Source organism: Lissotriton helveticus, chromosome 6 (genome assembly GCF_964261635.1).
Source record: "Lissotriton helveticus chromosome 6, aLisHel1.1, whole genome shotgun sequence".
Taxonomy (NCBI): Eukaryota; Metazoa; Chordata; class Amphibia; order Caudata; family Salamandridae; genus Lissotriton; species Lissotriton helveticus.
The window spans coordinates 1,038,957,761-1,038,977,264 of NC_136067.1; positions in this window are offsets into that span (position 1 = coordinate 1,038,957,761).

Genomic DNA, 19,504 nt, shown 5'->3' on the forward strand with positions numbered 1-19,504 from the left:
ACCTTAGCAAATACTTTGAGTTTGAAAACAGTCTAAGAAACACACCAATTTGTCTTCAGCAGAGCAAAAGGTATGCACTCCAGAGTCTGCAGCTATCAAAAGCACAGAAATGCTGTAATTCTTCACACATATTTCTCATGTCACCCAATCAAAACTCTTCCCTCACTTTTTTTCAAATGAAAACCCTTCCCCCCTCTGCCATTTCTGCCTATTTTCCATAGCAACCACCTCTTGGAGAAACTCTGGTGTTTGCAAGTTCACACAACAATGTTGCAATTGAACTCTGAACTCTCAGTGCACCTGCATATCCAGTGCTTTCTTTCATTTAATGATTTTTTATTGACCACTCAAAATACATCTCTCAAACAACACATCTGTACACCCTAACTTTCTGTTTTCATCAATCAAAATCCACCAATCACTGTTACTGCTTCATGAACACAGAAACTCCATAGTTTTTTTCATTTCAAACTCTCATTTTTTCAACTGCCATTTCATTGCCACACTTCATCTGACTGCAGGAGAACCTTCTCTCACCATGTTTTCTGTCTGGATTGTTGGTCATAGTTATATTCACTGGGCTCAAAGGTACGTTGAAAGCAGGAATTTACCTAACCTCAATTTACAAGATGTGGAAATTAAGTGGTTTGGCCACAGAGGATTAAAATGTCACCAATTGATACCATTGGTGAAAACCTTTATGCATTTGCCAAAACCTGACCTGTTAATTGTGCACTGTGGAGGTAATGACTTGGGCACTTTGACTGGTGTAGGTCTGGAAATGCTTTTAAAGGACACCTTTGAGCAATTAATGGCACTTTTTCCTCAGACTGCCTTGGTATATTCAAATATATGCCAAAGACAGAAATGGAGGTGGTCAAACCAATTTTGTCCACAAATTGAGAAGTCGAGGAAGCATGTAAACAAATCTGTTTCAGCTTACATGAGAGACCATGGAATGGGCTCCCTGTACAACAATAACTTGCGTTACTACATGCAAGATATCTACAGAGGAGATGGAGTTCACTTCTCAGATGAGGGCAACAGAATTTTCACTCTGAATTTAAGAATGTGCATTGGTACCTACTTATAAGTACCTAAATGTACCATAAACCCAAAAGCTCTTCTCAGAGCTACCCTACATCTAATCACTCACAATTATTATTTTACTCTAACTTTTTTCACTAATTTTCAACAAAGTACACTCCCTGGGGCGCTACCCGGTACGCGTACCGGGAGCTAACCTCGCGAAATTTTTAAAAAAAATGTTTTTTTTTCGCACATATGGGCCTCCTCAGCCACCCTCACAAAACCTAGGGGGTCAAGATAAGTCTACCGTGCCCCCTTCTACCTATTCTGAACATTATTTGCCCTCCATCTTGTATCATAATTCGACCGAAACACAAAATGGTGGACTCCCGTTACGCTTAAGGTTCGCGTACCGGGGCGCTCACCGGTTCTCGTACCGGGTCGCTTCCTGGGAAGCGCACCATCAAAAAAGGTGGGAAAGTAGTTCACACAAAAGCCACTTGAGACAATTTCACCAAATATAGATTAGCTCATACTACATACCAATCCCTACCATTTTCACAAATTTGATTGGAATTACATTTAGCCATTTAGCCTGTAGACCTCTCTAAATACCGTGAGGTAAATTACTTCACAAAACACATCTGAAGTGTTGGAATTGACAACCAATTAAAATGTTACTTTCATTTTCTACTTTTTTTACCTGACATTTGATTGGTTATGTACCCGAATATATATAAAGGAAGACAAGGAAACACAGCCATTTTGACTACTACTTCCTGGTGTACATTTCAATAGGATTTTCATTAATAACTTCAACTTCTTTTTAAAGGTAAGTTGTTATTTTTAAAACTGAAGTATATTGTGCACTTTAAGTTAATATGGCAAACTTTTTCTGTTAGTTATATACTATCCCTCTGTAGTACTTATAAATTTAGATACACTTTTTTATATTCCTACTTCCACTCTGATACTATACACTGCCCAAAGATAAATTCACTGTTAAAAACTGCCTATCTAAAATTAATCCCAACAGTGCCCTACCTCTACTAATATATATTTTTTTATGCAAATTTCAGGGAAAATGGAAAGTGAACAAAAAATTTCATTTGAAATTGTCCTTCCAGAGTCCAACACAGAAATCATTGATCCAAATGAGATTGAATTTATGGATGAAACTTGGGACCAAGAACTACTGCAATGTGTACAAGCAGTAGATAACCTCCTTGCAAATGAGGACATTTTACAACCTCAGAGACTACAATGTATATTCCATGATAATAATGAAATTTCTGACAATGAAATGTTAGAAAGTTTAATAAATTATGAAACACAATAAAAAATACTTAAAAAATAAAAAAAAAATAATCAACAAAACCAACAATCAATTAACATACAGCATTTGAAAAGTCTATCATTCATTTTTCATTGTAGTACGCTCCCCAGAACGCTTCCCGGTTCGCGTACCGGGCGCTAACCACGAAAAAAAAAAAAACATTTTTTTTTTTTTTTTTGCCCCGCGGGACCTCTTTAAAACCTTCACATTAAACCTAGGGGGTCAGCGAGGATCTACTATGCCCCCTTATAGTTATTTCCCCCTTTGTTTTGGCCTCCTCTTGTCTCTCGATCCTACCGAGAGACAAGATGGCGGCCGCTCCGGACTGTTTAGAATGTTGACAGACACCGGAGAGCCAATCAGCTTCGCTACGCGAAGTTCCGTTACGCGAAAAGTACGCGTACCGGGGCGCTGCCTGGTCCGCGCTTACAGATATATATCTTTTTTTGACCGTTAATTTCTCAAAATCCACTGCAGCACATATATTAAGACCTACAAAAGGCACATCGGGCTACCAGTCCCTACAATTTTGCCAAGTTTCGTGCAAATCCATTCAGCCGTTCGGGCTAAAAGTGAGGCTAACCGCCCTATGGAAAACTCAATGTTAAAAACACGTTTTGGGACCCCCCTTTTTTCTCGGCCCCCCCTGGACCAACTCCCCCCAAATTTCCAGGGGCTGCTCAGAAACAAAATGTTCCATTTTCCTGAAAATTTCAGCCAATTCCGTCCACAAACGCCAAAGTTATTAGACATAGAATTTTCAAAAATCCCATAGGGAAAAAATCCTAACTATATATACCTACTGGCGACCGCCAGTAGGTAATATATATATATATATATATATATATATATATATATATATATATATATATATATGTATAAAAGCCATTATTAGTAGGATTTTTACACATGCCCAAAACCAGCTTGAAACCGTTGTTTGCCAACCCTAGTGTCTTCGAAATAGTCCATAAGGAGACTAGTTTTGTTGGTAGAAAGGATTTTCTATATGCGCCGGCCACCTCCCTTCATATAATCTAAAAGTGTGCATTCTTTAGATACATCTATGATGGGTCTCTTGGATCTAATTGTCTTAGTCAATTGTATGTATTTAAACTCTTGGGAGCCTTGAAGTGCATACCGTGACATCAGGAGATCGAGGGGCCTTAGAGCATCCTTTTCCATCACTTGGCCCAATGTGGTGATTCCCTGTCTTTCCCAATGTCTCCAGGACCCATCTGTACTTAAGTGAGGGAATAGCCCTGAGTTCCAGAGTGGGGTATGCTTGTTAAACTTCGGAATGCTCTGGTTCTTCTGTATTGCCAGCCATACCGCCCGGATATCTTCCAATATTTTATACCCTGGGGACTTGAAGAAACGTTTATCAAATTTCCTTAACAGTACCCCATGAGCTTCATTCCCTAATACTAACTTGTATATGGATGGAATACCGCATTGGCAGTGTATCATATTAGCAGGGAAGAAAAGTATAGCCATATCTGTAAGGAGACAAGACCAATGGTAAAATTTTAGATTAGGTATACCCAATCCGCCCTGTTCCTGAGGTAGAGACATAAATTTGATCGATCTCCTCACCTTGCCATATTGCCAGACAAAGTTCATAAAGATTGCCTCCATTTCCCTAATCAAAGTATCATCGATTTTAAAGGGGATAGACCTAAATTTGTACAATATTTTTGGGAACATTGTCATTTTAATGACATTGGCCCTGCCTATAATTGATAAATGAAGAGTATCAATTCGCTTTAGATCCTCTTTCATTTTACTCAATAATGGTGAGAAATTATCTTTGATAATTTCCTGTGTTTGGGCATTAATTGTGATTCCCAAATAGACAACTGAGTCAACATATCTATCATCCAATTTGGCTGTTTTACTTGAACATAATACCTGTGTTTTTGCCACATTTAATCTATAGCCAGAAGCACTCCCAAAATCAGAGGTGATGTTAATTAGTTCCCTCATAGCTCTAGCAGGATCCACAGTGGTGATGGCTATGTCATCCGCGTATGCGAGGATTTTGGTTTCTAGTCCGTTGGTAATAATTGGTTTTATGTTAATATTGCCCATAATGTGGCAAATCAGGGGGTCAATATACAGTGCAAATAGGATAGGCGAGCACGGGCACCCTTGTCTAGTCCCTCTTGAAATATGAATCGGCTTAGAGCCCTCACCCATTAGCTGGATACTTGCTGTTGGAGTGTAATACATGGCCTTAATTGCCTGCAGAAATCGGGGGCCAAATCCTCTGCCCTCCATCACTTCCCAAAGAAAGCTCCACTTAACCCGATCAAACGCCTTCTCGGCATCGAGGAGGATCATCGCGATTCCCCCCCCTCCCTCTCCCCAGCATGCATATCAAACAGAGTTATAGCTCTTTTTATATGGTCGGTGGTACCCCTTCCGGGAATGAAGCCGTGCTGCCAGGGAGAAACGAGGCCCGCGATGATCCTCCCCATCCGAGAGGCCAGTATTTTAGCGTAGAGTTTATTATCACTATTTATTAATGATATAGGCCGATAAGAACCTGGGCTCTCCTTGGGTTTGCCTTTTTTGTGAAAGACCACAATATTGGTTTTAGTCCAGGATTCTGGTATATTGCCTGTATTAATAACCCCGTTAAATAGATCTAATAGGAGGGGGGCCGTTTCTTCGCTCAGGCATTTGTAGACTTCCAAGGGTATAAGATCTGTCCCTGCTGCCTTTCCTGCTGATAGATCTTTCAGGAAAATGTATACACTATTCCTGGGGACAATGTCAGATGACATGCTTAAGACAGAGGCTATCTGGGCTGGGAAACTGAGTAACCCCGATATCGATCTAGACAGAGCCATACTTATGGATAAAAGGTTTCTACGATCTTCAAACCTAAGAGCGCAGCATTTTAAAACTCTATTTAACTTATATCACACACCGGCAAAACTGTTTGACTGGGGTAAGAGAGCAGATAACAACTGCCCTAGATGTGGTAAGGGCCCTGCTGATCTGCTTCACATGTTTTGTGGTTGTGTGAAATTAGGGCCAATTAAAAATGAAATTGTAAAGTTTTTAGAGGGGCTGCTAGATGTCAGGATTGACCTATCCCCTACACTTTTAATAATTGGGGTTGACGCCAAATTGGGTTTGAGCACAGAGTCGGAGGCACTTGTTTTTATAGCTACAGCAGTTTTCAGAATATTAATCGCTGCTGCATGGAAGGACACCGAGGCTCCAACCTTTCAGATGTGGATGTGTAGGTTACTCGGTATCCATAACATAGAATCAGAGCTGTATGCACTGAAGGGAGTGAAATCCAGGGATATGGGACTAAGGCTCTGGCTGCCCGTGGCATTATGGAGGCGGTCAAAAACCCTGGGCTTATAGTGTATTTTTTTTTTTTTTTTTTTTCTCACATTCACATAGATATTTCGCTCTCGATCTTAATATATTTCCTGTATGTCTTCCTTATATTAATGGTTTTAATCTACTCGAACATCCTTATGATAAGTTGAAAATCTGTCATGCATATTTATATTTATGTATGTATATTTATACTGTAATTGTTTTCTTCAGTGTGTGTCTTCTCCTATGTATTTGATATGCTATCGTCATGAACTTTCAATAAAAAAAAAAAAAAAAAAAAGAAAGGATTTTCTATTAGTAGACTGTAGTGGTTGGCTACCTCTGTGACAGGGACATAGGCTAGTACTATCATTTTTTATTCAAAGGCAAATTGGCTGTTTGAGTAATATTCTACATTTAGGGCCTGATTACGGTTTTGGCAGTTGTGGTCCGACCTCTGTGACCTCGGTGGTCCAACTGCCGTATTACAAGACAAGCGGTTACATGAAAGAAACATCACCATGATCCAGCTGATGCTGCCTGCAAACACTGACCAATGCGGTCGTGGAATAGGCCAATAAGCCTGTGGGAGGTTTGGGCCGTCAGTAAAACTTGCTGGCCCAATTACAAGTTGCTTAATAGCCAGCGTGACAGTGGCGGTCCAGCCACCACATCTGAGATGGCAGAAAGGGAGGGACATAAGGGTGACTCTCACCTCTACTAACCACTACACATCTTGTGCCGTCATGGAGCCGATTGTACACGTCCTGCCACTGCTGTACCTGCATGATCATGTCTAAAACCCATTCCGTCCCAGATTAAATTAGCGGTAAGTCATTCAACTACCAATTTCTATAGACTCATCAACAAAATAATGTCTCGCCATGGACCAGGCAAGGGTGTTGGAATCCATAAATAAAACACATTTACAAAGTCTCTGTCTGGGATTGGTTCATATGTACATCACAAATACATCGGTAGGATGCCCTCCTAGACCAAAACACTGATACTGTATAGACCCACTGTACACAAATGGACGTGTTTACAAATCAGTTTTACTGATAGTGATGTGCACATTAATGTGTGTTCCACAACATCACAACTGTGACATACTTATTTCTCCTATTAACTCTTGTCCGCCATGTCACTACTGATGTCCACTTATCATGCAGGTTAGTATTTGTCAAGTCTTGATAAGTCCACATAGAAATCAATCAATATTTTTAACAATGATATTTGTGTTCTTGATTCTTGTGGTTTGCATTGCTAAGTATACGGAGTCTGTATTTTTTGTTATTGATATCTAATCTGTGATATTTTTGTGTTTCGATATTTGTTGGGTTAATATTATGTCATTGATCCGTGCTATGTATGAAAATCCTGCAAATATGCACGTTTATAAACATGGAAAATATCTCACCATTGCAAGTGCATATTGTCTGACAATGTGTGTTTAACAAAAATAAATTCACACAGCCCCTTTAAAAAATAGCTTAATGAAGCCAAATATGGCAATATGGTGTAAATGTTATTTCACAAAAAGAATAGTTTAATTAAATAAATATTAAAAGGTAAACAAGTGCATTAAAGTTTTTTTGTACTTCATCAAAAAACATCTACAGGTCCACTTTCTCTGCAAGCCAAGGCATGTAGATGAAAATTCTAGCGTCTTGGTGATGTGGTGTGCCAGCAGACAGGTCCTTACGAGAGCCAGGAGGTTGTGAGTGAAGTCAGAACAACGGCACAGCGGGGGGAGGGTGGCACTCCGTGTGGCTTGTGGCCACACTCTGGTGCCTCCCAAGGTCATTTGCAATTAAATAAGAGACATAAGTCCGGAGGTTGTGTGAAAAGGGGGTGAGTAAAACACCAACTTACAAATAGACTTAACAATTTCAAGATTTGGTGCTTCATTGATAATCCCAATATATAATAGCAACTAATGTGTTAGTGCTTTGCGCCATAGTTAGACAAGTGACATACATGTTCTCATCCTCATTTTTTGTCTTTACCCAGTGGCTGTTTGCTTTGGTATATAGCATCGCCTATAACGCCCTATCGACTAAAGCCCTATGAAGCCAACTCCAACTAGGACACTCTAACAAATCAGTGCTGCTGTATTTTCTAAAGTTCCAAAGATGTGAACTCCCCCCTGAAGTGTGTATAATGAGACTTGAGCAAATGATTTGTATTTTTGACTTGCAGCTCTTTGTCAGGATCCAGCGGATGCGTGTTGCTTTTGTTTTGCAGAACCTTTGTCCCTGCTGTTCCCTCCCGTCCTTTGTCCCCTGTCCGATCCGACCACAACTCAGTGTATTTCATAGTGAGTTCGGAAAGATCGGGAAGCGGAACCCTTATAGCATCACATCGATCCTGAGGAGCCAGAGGAGCATAACAGAATTACGCGCCCACAAATAATTGCTCCTCCTGGTCGTGTGGTGGCTATAATGACTACGCTTGAGGATCTAATGCAGGCCTTAGAGGTAATGCAACAGGAACTAGCAGCTTCCACATTAGAGACAGCCGCCTTAAGAGAAAGAGTGGATAGAAACGCTCGTAACCCGTTTGACGTTGGTTCAGCGACTATACAACCTATACAGGTTTCGGTAGCACCCCCGATCCCGCTGGCGACACCAGAGAGATTCACAGGGGATCCGCACAAGGTGCAGGTGTTTCTCACACAATTGTTGATGCATTTCTCTTGTCGGCCTTCTTCGTTCCCCACCAATCATTCGAGGGTAGCTTTCGCCATCTCCTATCTTAGTGGAGATGCAGCTAACTGGGCGGTGCCATTAGTGAGGAACAACGACGATGTGTTGTCAGACTGGGACGAGTTTAGACTAGCTTTTGAAGGAGTATTCGACAGGAGAACCAAGTCCTTTAGCGCAGACAAAGAATTGTTGACATTACGTCAAGGCAGGGGGGATTTGGTCACGTACCTAACACAGTTTAACAGATTGGTAGCAGAGGCCGCGTGGCCTGAAGAGAAGCGCATGTCGCTTTTCTATCAAGGCCTATGTGGGGAACTCAAAGATGTGATAGCCAGAATAGACCCACAACCAAGCACATGTACGGATCTGGTTAGCTTAACGTTGCGTCTGGATGGGCGCATTCACTATCAAGGTAATGACAGAGGCCCCAAAAAGGATAGTTCCACGAGTGACACAGGAACTGAGCCCATGGAGTTAAGTGCGATCCGGGCTCCCTTGTCACGCACTGAGAGAGAGAATAGACGAGCACAGGGACTGTGCATGTATTGTGGAAAACGAGGGCACTACGTGAGGGAATGTCCAACGAAACCGAAGACTCAGAGCCCTTCAGTAAGACCGAAACGAGCCGCAGCTTCCAGTATAGGGACAGAAGCGGAAAGACAGGATAAGGCTCGTTCGGAGGAGAGAACAGTCCTAAAGATACCTTCACTAGCTTCAGACCTCACGGCACCCTCGGAGGCACACATAGTGTTGCATGGAAGTTTGGTGGTAGGTTCTAGGGTCCATGAAATAACAGCTATGCTAGATTCAGGGGCGACCGGCAATTTTATAGACAGCGGGCTGGTCAAGGAGTTGTCTTTGGGGATAGTTGACAGGAAGGTCCCTGGTGGCAGTGGACGGAAAACCCCTTAAGTCCGGATTAATCACTACCCAAACAGAGATTCTAGAGTTGACGCTAGTAGATGGAAAGAGCGCCCACGTGGAAGAGATAGCCCTGAACATCATAGACGCCCCACAATACGAATTGATTTTGGGCATGCCGTGGTTTTGTAAGCATAACCCCTATATCAACTGGGCTGACAGAACTGTGAGTTTTAAGTCCGACCTCTGTAGAGCACAATGTCTTAGAGAAGGGGGAACGATGTCGCTTGCCTTGGCCTCGTCATGGGTGGTGGCTACAGTAGTAGAACAAGAAGTGGCGTTACCTGAAGAATACGGAAGATTCGCGGAGGTCTTTAGCAAATCCAAGGCCGAGGTACTTCCACCACATAGGAGGTACGATTGTAGGATAGACCTGATAGACGACAGTGTGCTTCCTTCCTGTAGAGTGTACGCCCTATCTGAACCCGAAACGCATCACCTCAGAGCCTACTTGGAGGAATACATAAGATTAGGGTTCATTCGTCCCTCCAGATCTCCCGCAGCATCGCCTTTGTTTTTCATTTCCAAAGCGAACGGGGATCTTAGGGCGTGTTGCGACTACAGGGTGTTGAATAAAAACACGGTCAGGAACAGGTACCCCCTGCCCCTTATCAGTGTCCTTTTAGCTCAGGTACGAGAAGCGGTGATATACACCAGGTTGGATTTAAGGGGCGCGTACCATTTGGTAAGGCAGGGGGATGAGTGGAAGACAGCCTTTAAGACCAGGTATGGGCTGTATGAGTACCTGGTCATGCCGTTCGGGCTGTGCAACGCCCCTGCGGCATTCCAGTTTTTTCTGAATGAGGTGCTGGCTGAACTAGTGGACATATCGGTTATAGTGTATCTGGATGATATCCTTATCTATTCCCGCAGACTGCAAGATCACTATAAGCATGTGTGTGAGGTGCTTGAGAGGCTTCAACAAAACGCCCTGTTTTGCAAATTGAGCAAGTGCGAATTTGGAGTACAAGAGGTAGAATTCCTAGGGGTCAACCTTAGCCCCTCAGGGTTGTGCATGTCGAAACGTAAAGTTACAGCAGTACTGAACTGGCCGGAGCCAAAAAATGTTAGGGATGTCCAAAGCTTTCTGGGGTTCGCGAACTTTTATCGCAGATTCATCGGGGGGTTTTCCTTAAAGGCAGTCCCCATCACTAGACTGTTGAAAAAAGGAGTAGACTTCCACTGGGATTCCGAAGCTGACAAGGCCTTCCAGGTCCTGAAGGAGGCGTTCACCACAGCTCCGATTCTCAGACATCCAGACTTAGAAGCTCAGTTCATGGTGGAAGCAGACGCTTCTGATATAGCTATAGGAGCGGTACTATCTCAAAGAGACAAAGACACTGGACGTCTACACCCAGTAGCATATTTGTCTAAGAAATTGGACTCGGCAGAACGCAACTACACTATCTCCGAGAAGGAGCTTCTTTCAATCAAAAAGGCATTCCAAGAGTGGAGACCTTATCTGTTGGGGGCCCGCCATCGTATAACAGTATATACTGATCACAGGAATCTCCAATATATGCAGTCGGCCCGGCACCTCACCCAGCGGCAGATGAGATGGACTCTGTTTTTTGCGGAATATGACTTCCTTATCACGTTCCGCCCAAGAGTGGACAACCGCAAGGCGGATGCCCTTTCTCGTCAGGAAGGCTCCGAATCCCAGGAAAGACATGCCCTCATGGCCATCATTCCTACTGACCGAGTGGTCAGTGTGGTGGGATGCGATGCATTCCTGAACGAACTACAACAGAGCCGTTCCCCGGAGCAGTGGGACAGTTGGGTGAAGGACGGAGAAGATAGGAATTTAAGAGAGGGGTTACCGTTTGTTAAGTCTAAGTTGTACCTCCCCTCGGTGGAGTTAAGGAAGAAGGCGTTTCGTTGGTGTCACCAATCTCAGTTAGCCGGTCATCCTGGGGCAAAGAAGACCATAGAACTGATGCAACGACAGTTCTGGTGGGAGGATATGACAGTGACAATTAAGAAATGGGTATCGGAGTGCGAGACGTGTGCTAGATGCAAGTCGGATCACACGAAAGCTAGAGGAATGCTCGTTCCCATGCCCACACCTCCCTTCCCATGGCACACCATCAGTCTTGACTTTATGACAGGGTTGCCTAGGGACAAGGAGAATTCAGCGATACTAGTAGTCGTCGACAGCCTGACGAAAATGGGCCATTTCATGCCTTGCAGGAATCTACCCACGGCCGGACAGACGGCCCAGATATTGTTGGAAGAAATAGTTCGTCTTCACGGATTGCCGGAGGTCATTGTATCAGACAGGGGCCCCCAGTTCGTTGCGAGCTTCTGGAAATCCTGGTGCAGGGCCTTGAAGATCGAGACGGCCACTTCTACAGCGTTCCATCCGCAAACGGACGGGCAAACAGAGAGACTTAATCAGTCACTAAAAAAGTACTTGAGATGTTACTCAGAGATGGCGCAAGAGTCCTGGTCTTCCCTGCTGTGGTTAGCAGAGCTGTCATATAATAACATGGTTCATAGCTCCATTGGGGTTTCTCCCTTTAGGGCCAACTACGGATACGACGCTAAGACCCTTCCGATAACTTTGCCGGTAGAGGTGAGGAACCAACCAGCAGTGCAAGAACATATTCGTGAACTGTTGCAGTTGCACCAAAAAGTGGCTAGGTGCCTGAAGAAGTCTAAAGAAGGGTACAAAGACCAGGCAGATAGAAGGAGAGTTGCAGGGCCGGATTACAAGGTGGGCGATAGAGTCTGGTTGTCCACCAAGAATATCAAGTTCAAACTCCGGAGCATTTTTCATCCGCGGTTCATTGGTCCGTATGAAGTGGTGAGAAGAGTGAACCCTGTATCCTATAAGCTTCGACTGCCAGGTAGCCTGAGAATTCACCCGGTTTTTCACTGTGGGTTGCTGAAGCCGGCGGGGAATGCTAGAAGAAGAGCAGTTCCTCCACTCCACACGTCGAGAGGCCTGGAATATGAGGTTCTGAAGATAAAAGACTCCCAGTATCGCCGCGGACGGTTATGGGTTCTGGTGGCCTGGAAAGGCTACACGGCGGAGGAAATTCGTGGGAGCCAAGCGGCGATGTACACGCCCCCCGGGCGGTTCGTTCCTTCTACACCCGATGCCCCGGGAAGCCGGGAGGTAAAAAGGCGCTGGGAAGGGGGGCCTACTGTCAGGATCCAGCGGATGCGCCTACCTAGATGGTAATCGTGACTACCATAGACCCCGGGACTACATGTCCCAGAATGCTCAGGAGCAGGAAGAGGTTATTTATACAACGCACGCGCACGTAGCTGTGCGCGTAATTCTAGAATTTGAACTCGTCGGCGGTCCGGAGAGGAAGACGCCCAAGTCCCGAGAGAGAGCCGATTATCCTGAGGGAATTTGAGAACCGGCGGAGAGACGACCCTTGGAGGAAGTCGGCAGCAGGTAGGGGAGAGGAGCGGCTGCTCTTGCTCTCGGTGCTGCGACATTACCCAAACCAGAGAAAACAAGTAGCGGTCTGCTTCGTGAGAATTAACGAAGGGGCCGAGCATTCGGTATCTGAAGGGCGGCGCGGACCCTTTAAGGTGACAGTCGCCTCCGTGAGGCAACTGAGGGAAAGAGAACCTGGGGTGGGGAACCGCCACATCCAGCCCTTAATTCCGGTAGCATAAGCGTGTTGATCTCCCCTGGAGGAGGAGCGCTTGGATTTAGTACTAGGAAACAGACCTTGCCTTGGACAGCGTGTTGATCCCCGTAGAGGAGGAGCGCCAACGTGCACATATTTGGATCTTGTAATTCACTTGGGAACTTTGTACTCTAGCTATAGTCTATGGAGAAGTCCTATGGAGGAATTACATGCACTAAAGCTCATGCCCAAACCGCCAACTGAGGGGTTGTATATGATTTGTCAAGGATGGGAGTAGCATAAGTCCTTATGAGAGAATAAGAGAACTTTGACAAAAGCAGGGTGCTTTACATCACGAGTAGTGATGCCTTTGGTGTTAGTTTATTTTTGAATGGCAGAGGATCTGCTTTAAAGGTACCATATTTAGCGAGAAAATAAGAGAGTAGTCATATGTGGTGGGAAGGTGTGTGGTGTGCTAAACGTGTTGCTTTTGTTTTGCAGAACCTTTGTCCCTGCTGTGTCCTCCCGTCCTTTGTCCCCTGTCCGATCCGACCGCAACTCAGTGTATTTCATAGTGAGTTCGGAAAGATCGGGAAGCGGAACCCTTATAGCATCACATCGATCCTGAGGAGCCAGAGGAGCATAACACTCTTACTTAGTGTATAGTTATTTTCTCTGCCATCACGTTGGGAAAGGGTTTAACTATGGCATAGTTATGAAAGTAAACAGTATTTGCACTCATTTAAAGCCAACAAACATAACAAGTCAGTTACTGAAGGCGATGGAAAAGCAGCCCACTCTAATTCCCCTTTGGTGGACTCAACAGAGGTATTTATTAACAGACATTTTGAAAACAGCACAAAATTGCTTCTGCAGTAGAATGTAGAAATAATGTAGAAGAGATTATTAACTCTAACTTGTTAATAGTAACCTCCAAGGGAAATGATTTTAATTCACTGTATTTCTCTTGAAATAAAAGACCAAGCTTATCTTCTGATTATCTTCCTCACCATATGTTGTTATCAAATGGGGTGACGGAATAATAGACTCCTTATCCCTGGATTGGAGAAATAAAGATTATCAAGACAGTTCCATAGAGCACAGAAAGACCTAGATGCCTAGAAATCTACTAACAGAGAATACGCTCCTGTAGGGTTCTTGCATGATACAATCTTAGTAATGGAAAAAAAACTACAGAGGATTTTAGAACTGCTAATATGATGATCAATGTACTACTGCTTCAAACAAAACACTGGAAGGCATCCAGTCTATTAGACATGAAATTTTTTTAAGCCACCCTCAAATAAGCTGAGACAAGACACAGGACTGACAACAAACTAACAAACTATAAATGAACCGACAAAATATACAAATGTAATTTCGGTCATATGTAGATGGCAAGCATATGGCAAATTAGAAATGTAAAATAAGGTCTGGAAAATGAATAGAAGAAGTTGCATTAAACTAGTCAGATCTAGTTGTAATCACTCCACTAGAGCTGACAAAACCTCAGTGAAAATGTGTACAAATTGATCTGTGTGGTAGGACATTGCTCTTGAGGTGAACAAGAAATGTGTAGCTTTGGAAAATAAAGCCCTTGAAAAAAATGAGAGGTTCTCAGATAAAGGTTAGGCGACTTTAACTGCCCCCTCAAAAGAACTTAAGAAATCAGCGTGTAAACCAAACAAATAGTTCATACTCCATGTTACATCAGCTAACTGAAAAAAATTTATGTATAGGAGAAAGGAAAATAACCATCTCGCACATGTCTGCAAGTAAAGGAAATTAAAAAATAATTATATATTGAGCAGAAAGAGGAGTCCAAACATGCCATACATATGAGGGTAAAAAGTGATGGGAAAATAACACACCAAAAAGCTAACTCTTTTAAATAGAATTCCTTTAAAAAAAACTAAAACCATCCTTGCTATGGAAAACCTAAACACACATGATCTAAAACTGATTTGGTTTGTGGAATGGGAAGAGCGAGAATTAGCCAACATCATTTTATGCTCTTTATAAATAATGTAATTTGGGAAACAGAAGAAGACCTGGATAAGATTGAGTATGACTTTCTTTAACCCCACAAAGCGAGTACCAACAGCAAGAGAAATTGTGCTATTGCCACAAAAATGAGACAAAAAAGTGGTAAAAGTTGAGTCCAACGCAAGTAAAGTTTATCTCTTTAAATTAAAAAAAACCTGAGAATTGTACTCCAAAATTATTGGTATGATGAGATGGAAACAGAACCAAATGGGAGATTGAGAAAGCAATAGTGGTAACCCCACAAAGAGAAGGAAACCCATGAAGCCTCTCCCATGAAATGATTTAGCCACTACTTATAGAATTCTACCTCTCTTGAACCTATAAATCTCCTGTTTTGGAACAGACATGGTTATCGGAGATCACTGAAAATAAATGCTTTCAGTCATATAAGCCAGTAATATCAAATGATTATTTCCTAGGAAACATAGCTTTGGAAGGTGGTTAAAGTTAATAATTTGCTAATTTAAAAAAAATGGAGGGCTATTTATTTTACTCCCTCGCTCTTATGTTAGAACAGCAGAAATGATCTCATCAAATGCGATTGGCTAATTGCATGTTGTTGGACATGGCCCTTCTTAGGGTATTTTTCCTAAAAGCATTTGCTTTTTCACTTCCTGTTTTTTTCTGATTCTCTTTTTGTGGCCTCAGGACTCTGGGCACTTTCCCACTGTAATGCAATTTGAAAGCACGTGCTCCCTTCCTACTCATTCTTGGAAGTGGTGCTTACTTGATTGGTTTAGGTGTTGTAACTGTGAGTGCCCTGTAAAAAGGAACACCACATACCTAGGGCTGCTACTACACTGGCTAATGGTGGAACACAGCACTGATTATGCCACCCACTAGAGTAGCCTTTAAAACATATATCAAGCCTGTCATTGCAGGCCTTTGGGTGCGCAGTTGAGCTTACGCTCAGGTTGGCATGTCCAACTCATTACCCAACACTGAGTGGGACTGCCGTTACTACTAGAGCACCCAAGGGTAAGCCCTGATGGGTGGAGCAAGAGGTAGGCAAAAGGCAGGGCAGGTACACATGGGTGTTCCCTGCCCAGGAGGTGAATAACCCCCATGTGGGTTTTCCCAACCTAGAAGGTTGGTTCTTCCCATGACCCAACACTGGGATTTTGCTGATTCTCTTTAGGGGCCTTGGTGGTCTGGGCATTTTCCCTCTGTAAATGCAGTTTGAAAGCGCGCACGCCCTTCCTCCACACGTTAGGAAGTTGTGCTTATTGGATGGTTTTAAACATCCCACAAGCATGACATTGCAGGCCTGTGGGTGCACACTTGCACCTATGAACATGTGTCAAGCCTGCCCTTGCAACTCTGTGTGTGTGCAATTGCACTTATGCTCAGGTTGGCCTTTCTAAACCACTGGCCAATCCTGAGGGGACCTTTCACCACCACTAATGCACCCCTGGGGTAAGTTTTAAATGGTAAAACCAGTGGTAGGTGAAAGGCATGGCAAGTACAGTTGTGTGTTCTCTGCTCAGGTAGTGAAGAATATCCATGTGTGTTTTCACTACCTATGAGGTTGTCTCTTCCCATGGGTTAACATGGGGAAATGATTCAAATTTCTTCGAGCTGCAGTAATGGCTTACAGTGGAGCAGCCTCATAATGTTTCCAATCATTGGATTCACAATGACAAACCCTTTTCCTGTGGTAAAGAAGGATTTGTCATGAACAGCTTAGAAATGCCTCTTCTAGAAAGTGGGCTTTTCTGTACTCTAAACTCTTTGGTGTGCCTTTTAGTACACACTGGAGGCTGGGGGAGCACCTCTGTGCATTCCCCAGTTAGATATAAACATTGGGCTTGCAACTGGAATGACGGACCTCTGCCATTTGAGGACCTGACTGGATAGATTGGAGGAAGACGTTTTTGACACTTAGCCTCTGGAAGCCAGACCATGGCCCACCTAAGATTAAGATCTGCATTCCATGGCCCCATGGCAGTCAGGACTGAAATTTAGGGAAGACATCTGTGGTTCAAAGGGAAACCCTCTGAACCACCCCCAGCTTCAACGGCACACTGCAGTATAACCACGGGTGCCATACTTCAGCAAGGTAGAGATAACCTGGTGGGGACGTGGGACCGGAGATCCTGGAACTGAGTTATGCTCACTGCCATAGGAATCTGTTGTGGACAAGGAGGATTACTGCCATTGGAAGGGACAGTGCACCCTTTCTGAATAGTGACTGGCTTGGGCTAACTACCTGCTTCTGTTTGGCACTCTGAAGTTTTCTCTCCATGGGCTTGTTGGCTTCCCCTTGGTCTGTTGTGTAGGTCTCAAGGACATCAAAGACCTCCTGCAAGGGACCCACACTGTCTACTTGTGCCACCTGGAGAGCGGTGCCCTCTTAAATGCCCACATTATCTGCTGGATCCCAACTGGTATTATGGCATGAGCAAGGAACTAAGTATTGTTCCTGGAGACTGGATTGCCTTGTGCGGAGCCCCAAAAATATTTTCCACATCCAAACAGTATGGCCCCTGCATCGTGGGGCCCCATCATGCATAAAGTGTCTTGCTGATGCTGACACGATTCACCGGTTGCCGGACCCCACATAGCCCGATCATGCCGTATCTCTCTCCTGCGACATGCTGACTGCATGCTAATTGCGTGCAGTGTCCGATTCACAGGTTGCAACCCTCAGAGGTGAGGGTGTACCCATACTAGTGCCTCATTCTACCTCGTGCAGCACTGCTGAATTTGCTCCATTGTGTGAGACCGGAATCGTCTGGTGCTACCCGTATCAACACACACCAGATAATGTACCTAATTTCCAGAGAGGTACAGAATTTACAACTCTTTGTTGTGTGTGACTGGGGTTGTCTGGTGTGACTCAGATCAATGCGCAACAGATGTTGTGCCTCATTTCCAGGGAGGTACTGAGTTTGTGACTCTTCATTTTGTGTGACCAGAACTGTCTTGTGCCCCATTTCTAGGGAGAAGCGGAGGAGTGGATTTGTGTTCCGTGGTGCCCAGACTGCCTGGGTGTTATTTTGATCAATGTGTATTTGACGGGGTGCCTTCTTCTTCTGAGATGCTTCCCAACTTCATCCCCATTCATGAATTGTTCCTTTTGTGCCCTCAGTGCCTGAGACCAACTGCCCTCTCCTCACCCAACCCGATGACTTTGTGTTGCCAGGGAGTATTGCCCAGACAGGGCTTGGGTGGTGAGAGTAATTGACTGGGCTAAGGAACGCTTCCAAGAGTGATGATCAGAAGCCAGCCAAGAGACTGTGTGACACCCCTGTGCAGAAGGCACAGTTTGGACTCCCTTGATAGAACAAATATCGCCCTCATCCTGCTTCCGCTCCGCATACCGTGGGTGAGCGTCCCGAGTAGTGGCCAAATCCCAATTTCTCAACTGCCACCTAACTGGCTCTACAACCTACCCTCACCTTCTTCCCTGGGACCCTAACTAAGTGTAACTCCAGCTGTGATCAGTCTAGAATCAGGGGAGATTGGTTTTCTTTTTCTCCAGCCCGTGGGTGTAGGGTAGTCGGGGTGAGCTGAATGGTGGAGGAGGGTTTGGGCAGCGGGGTCTGCATGTGCATTATCAACTGACCTGCTAGATATCAGTTGCACGACATTATAGTGCGGTGTGCGTATGTGTGCAAATGCGTTCCATACGGACCTGCCTGATATCCGTAGCACTGCGTCTGAGTGCTGAACGAGTATGTGGGAGTGACTGCCTGTGATTAATGACACCATACGGTGGTGGTGTTGCTTTACACTATGATTATTTGCCAAAAATACTAAGTTTGACATTGGTTATTACCCATGTGACCTTAGTCCATGGTGCTGCATAAAAGTGTTGCAATTATCTGTGTGTACACGTTTCTGATATCGTTGTGATCTGTGGTGCACCCTATAACTGTGTAGTAATGAATTATAGTAATTACCAGTGTGGGCATCCTTCTGACAACATTTTGCACCGCATAATGGTGCTGGGTGGGGATATCAAATAGGATTTTCCCAAGTGTGCATATTACTGATGGCATTTTAACACTATTGGGCCTGGTGCTGCTAGTGATATTTACAAATGTGATTTATGCCCAGAAATACATGAAGTTCTTGTTGTGTTAGTTAATGTGTGTGTTGAGTGCAAACTTTTTTTTACATACATCACTTGTGAAGTCTCTTTTGTGAAGCTCAGTATATTTATTGTGTGACAGTGAAATACTTTACACATTACCTTTGTGATAAGCCTGACTGCTCAGTGTCAAGCTACCCAAGGGTGAGCACAGGTTATACAGTGAGTGTAATCACCCACCCCTGACAGGAGTGGTAGGTTCTGCCTGGCTTCAGCCAACCAGAAAGTGCCAGTTCCAACACCTGTTTTTCCAAATTTAACAATAGCGTGATATCCCATGTGTTGATTAAACTTTACAGAAATATAGGGGTCAATGACTATGAGAAAGATCTAATAGAAATGAGAGAGGGTTTGGAAATTGTTTGGAAATGAGTTGGAGGTCATATACAGAAGGTATGATGATACTGGCCGGTGGTTTTAATCTAGTAAACAACCATTC